The 4,572-nt window shown below is 62.2% G+C and overlaps 1 protein-coding gene across 1 annotated transcript in view; it reads left to right on the top strand.

The window, feature by feature from the left end:
- The window catches only part of POC1A (POC1 centriolar protein A), a 79,527-nt gene that overhangs the window by 11,564 nt on the left and 63,391 nt on the right, over nt 1-4,572 (top strand). The gene's annotated exons all lie outside the window — the stretch shown is intronic.

Consider the following 4,572-nt stretch of genomic DNA (forward strand, 5'->3'; position numbering starts at 1 on the left):
GGCGGGCAGGGGGGTGATAAGGGAAGAAGGAAGGGGCGCCAGCCGATGCTGCCCTGGGGTGGAGCAGCCAGCTAGGCCGGGATCTGGGTGTGAGCAGGCCGAGGCCACAGGAGAAAAAGTGTGTAAAGCAGCCCGAGTGAGGGGGTGCACCCCATCTCCCAGCAATGCAGGGGTGGGGAGAGTGCGGTCTCGTGAAGAGGACAGTCAACAGCTGGAGCGATGCAGAGTGTGTGAGGGAAATGGTGCATGCCTTGGAGAGGCCTAGGGAGTGGACTCAGCGGCGGAGGGCAGGGGTGAAGCCTGGTGATGGCAGAGCTGGGAGCTGTGGGTGTCCTTAGGCGAGCATGGCCGAGCCCTGAGTGGCCTGAGTGTGTGAGGCCGGGCACGGCCTGGCCTTCTGCAGGACTCAGAGTAGCGGGTTCTCTGTCCGCTGTCCCTGACGTGCTCCCGCACCTCCACGGCCCTGGACACGGTCACAGAGACGGCCATCGTGCTGCGCTCCCTCCTGGGATGGAGCACTCAAGAGCGGCAGCATCTTGTTCCTAAGCTGCCCCTGCTGTAGGGTGGAGACTTGGAGGGACTCGGGGTACCCCTGAGCTCCCCTCCCGATGTGAGGCACCTGGTGTTTCCAGGACCACAGACTCATCCCCTAGCCACCAGGCTCAGCCTCAGGCTCAGTGAGCCGGTCGATCTGCACCTGGTGGGTGGGTGGGCTACACTTCTCCCCTTCTTTGCTGATTGAGGGACCTAGCCAGGCCTGCTCAGATCTGGAGGCTCCCCAGAGAGTGCTGTAGCTGACACCCTCCACCTGAGCGGTTCTAGAAACCCAGGGGAGCAGCTTTAAGGATGCAGTGACGTCCAGTGTGTCCCCTGGTGACTCTTCTACCAGGCACTTCCTGGGTAGCTTTCTGGGGTGTGAGGGTGGAGGGCTCTTCTGAGGCAGTCTGGCTCTTGACGTCACAGGGTGGGTGGCCGGCCGCCGCCCGTGTCCAGCTGCCCCGGGGTTTAGAGGACACTTCCTCTCCCCGGTGGGCTTGTGGGAGGCCTCAGGCTGGCCGACTCTCCTTTCAGCAAGGAGCTTCTTGGCTCTGACCTACCACTGCGGGAAGCAGTTCTGTCTAATTCAGCCGGGAGTCGGCGGGCTGGCAGGGCCCTGGGAGTGCCGTGCCATGAAGACGGGTAGGCTCCATATGCCCTGAGCCCACGAGAAGAGAGGCAAAATCTGCCTAGCAACCCCCAGCCTGGTGCTTTGTGACAGGCACATAGATCTGTTACTCAGTGACAGGCCTGAGAGCCAGCGAGTCAGGGCTGTTCTCTGTCTTATGGGTGGGGAGTGAGGCCCGCCCATGCTCGTGCAGCTGGGGAGGCACGGACCCAGGTCTTCCCCCAGGGCCTCCATCCGCCCTGAGTCCCTGCACCGTGACTGTTCCAGGCATTTACTTCTCGCCCCTCAGAGAGGCAGCCAGTGGGCCGGCCGTCAGCTGGGTGTGGACGGGCTTTGTGTTAGAGCTCAGGGCCCCAGGTCGTACGTCCCCGGTCAGTCCTGTGCCCCCACCCAGCTGCGGTCATGGAGAGACCCCGCTGTGCGGCTTACAGGGTAGGCCTGCGTCCTTTCTTGGTGTTTTGAGACTTAAGGACTAGCCAGGACGCAGTGCGCTGTCCCACCTGCTCTGGCCAACTCGCCCAGCTCTTTCCTGCCCCGGAAAAGGAGTACCGGGTGTCCTTTGCTGCTGGGATCGGAGCACCTTCACTGTATGAACCCAGGGTCGCCTCGCCACTGGTAACGCTGGTGCATCATGAGAAGCCCCCACTCCCGGGGTGCAGTGGGCGAGCCCTTGGTGACAGGATGTGGGGGCTGGGCTTCGCCCTGGCATGGTCTGCCCCAGCAAGGTTTCTCCTGCTGGGTGCCAAGGCTTCTTTCTTTTCAGTTTGTTGTAGGGCGGGTGTGCTCACCAGAGAGACAGGGAGAGGGGTGGGGGGGGTGAGAAATCACCCCCTGGGGGACGGCCACGCCCAGCCTCTTCTCCGTTCTCCTCGTGGGATTTTAGGCACACACACCCACACGTGCCGGTGTGTTTTTCAAGTCGCTTGGGTCAGGACTCAGACCCCACAGCTGGCCGTGTGAGATCCAGAGCCTTAACCGCCATGCCCCCGGCTGGCCCATCCAGGCTTTCTCGGGGCCCCTCAGCCAGCGTGGAGCTCGTCAGGCAGTAGCCTAGGATTGCCGAGGGCATCTGCATGCAGAGTAGTGTGGGCGGAGTGGGCTGTGGGTGCTCAGGTCTCTCCTTGGACCGCCTGCCTCGCACTGTCAGCCCATGCCTCGTGTTTGGGGTCAGGACTGTCACAGCCTCTGGGTTCCTGGTGACCTGTAGAAGTTGCTGCTAGTGTAACCGACACTGACTTGAAGTTCCCTCCTCGGAGTGCAGGTGTGGGGACAGCACTTGGGGCTCCCAGCTGCCACCCAGATGGTGTGTGTCATCCCCCATGTCTGCTGAGGAGCCTCGTGCACAGCTTGGACTTGATGAAAAGTGGGTTGTCTGTGGACAGTCATGGCTCAGTGCCTCGTGACAGGAGGCTCATCCCCTCCCGGGGCAGTGAGCCCCTGAGGTCAGAGAAAAGGAGGACAGGTGTCTCCTTGGCCCATGGGAACTAGGGGTGCACAGGTGCCACAGGGTGGCAGGGTTGGTTATTGTCACATGGCCTCGTGGATTTGCCCCGTCCCTCCACCTGTCAGAGCGAGAAGGGTGTGAGGACAGAGGCCAGTGTGGCCAGCAGATATGGCAGGACAGCAAGGGAAAGGCAGGGTGGGCCCTAGTGTCTGGGCATCCCCCAAAGCCTAGCCTGCCAGGCTGAGTCCCCTTCTGGAGTAAATGATTCCAGGTGGTTTTGCCCAGCTGGGAGGCCATTGCTGTTCACAGAATTATCGTGGAGTGGGGCTTCTGTTGCCCTTCCGGGGAGAGTCCCTTCCTTGGTGGGCTGACCAAGTGGGAGGCCCTGGTGTGGTGGCTGTGTGCTGGTCCCAGCGCTCTGGGGGATCTGCCCTCCTGCCTCTGGCAGCTCTCTGCAGCTTTGGCTCAAGTGGGCCCAGGGGTGGCTTCATCCCAGTGCAGACTCAGGGCTGGGCTCTGCAGACCCCGTGTGTCCCTCTCCAGGCTAGCCCCTGGAGCTCCAGCAGCCGGGGGGTGTCATTCAGCTATAAATACTGTGTTACGTAAAGCCTTGGCTGCCGCCCCTGAGCAAGCTGGGAGCTGGATTCACACTCCCCAGCGCATCAGCTGGGCCGGCATCAGGCTCCGGGCACCCGTGGGCTCTGCTAAGGGCTCTGTCACAGCGGGTGTTCGCTGGCCCAGCATCAGGGCCTGCAGCCTCTCAGTGCCCGGACGAGGGGTTGGCATTTGGATTTGCGTTCTGTTCGGGGCCATTCCGACCGGTGGGATCATCTTACCCCGGGGCCCACGGTAGTTAATCGGTACAAAGTCTCTGTGGTCTTCCTGGGCACCGCCCCTAAAGGCTGCAGTGCAGCTGGCCCAGGCGTTGGCTGTGGGGTCACTCCATCCCCGTGTGGACTTCCCAGGTCTGTCCCCGGCTCCACACACACCGTAGCTTGGCCTTGAGGAGAGGCCGTGTGACCTGGTGGGCTACGCACAGCCTGAACTCCTACCCACCAGCCAGACTCTGAGCCGCACCCCGGGAGGCAGCACAGCCCTGTCTGATGGTGCGCCAGGGCTCCTGGGAGACTAGTCTCGAGTCAGAGAGCCACATGGAAGAGTGACCGTGGAGAGCGAGCTGGTCGGAGGCTTTGGGTGGACATGTAAAGGGGTGGCCCTCGTGGGGAGGGCAGGGGAAGCACATGAGGACATGGCTCGAGTTCTGAGGTCAGGAGAAAGGGGGGTATGCATCTCCTCAGCCCACTGGGCACTAGGATTACCAAGCGGCCCACCTTGGGGAGCCACTGAGCTGAGGTGGCTGGACCTTGGTGAGCAGGGACACCAGGACAGATGACTTAGTCTGAGATGGTGGGGAACAGAGTCAAGAACAGGGCGAGGCTGGTGAGTGGGCAGAATGGCAGGACCTGGGGCTGCACGGGACATGGGGCAGAGGCCAGGGCACGTCCATGCTGGTCCTGGGGCCCAGGGGTCAGTGTGGACAGAGGCCTCATGGGCATACCCTGGGATCACCCCGTGACGTGCCGAGCCTGTGGGTGCTGTGGTACAGATGCACAGATGGTTCTAGGTTGCAGGGGGTCAGAGTGCTTGCTCCAGGTTGCAGAGGGGCCAGCTGGAAGCTGCGGTCAACATGGGGTCCAGCTACTTCCCGAGAGGGAGGGTCTCACTGCCCTTCCATAGGGCATCGTGTTGGCGCTTCATGGGTGTCGTCGTCCATTTGGTGTCCCTAAAATAATGGACCTAAAACGGACTAGAGGCTGTGAGAGTGCCCCATTATGCTCGGTAGCTCGATGTCATGGAGAGGGAGGAGGACTCGCTTGGGCCTTCTGACGGGTCCCATTGGTCCCCACTGGCCCGTGTCTCACCACCTGAGTCCGGGGAATCCTCATGGGCTCCCCACAGCTCT

This window comes from Tupaia chinensis, unplaced genomic scaffold (assembly GCF_000334495.1).
Source record: "Tupaia chinensis unplaced genomic scaffold, TupChi_1.0 Scaffold147003_1, whole genome shotgun sequence".
NCBI classification, from domain to species: Eukaryota; Metazoa; Chordata; class Mammalia; order Scandentia; family Tupaiidae; genus Tupaia; species Tupaia belangeri.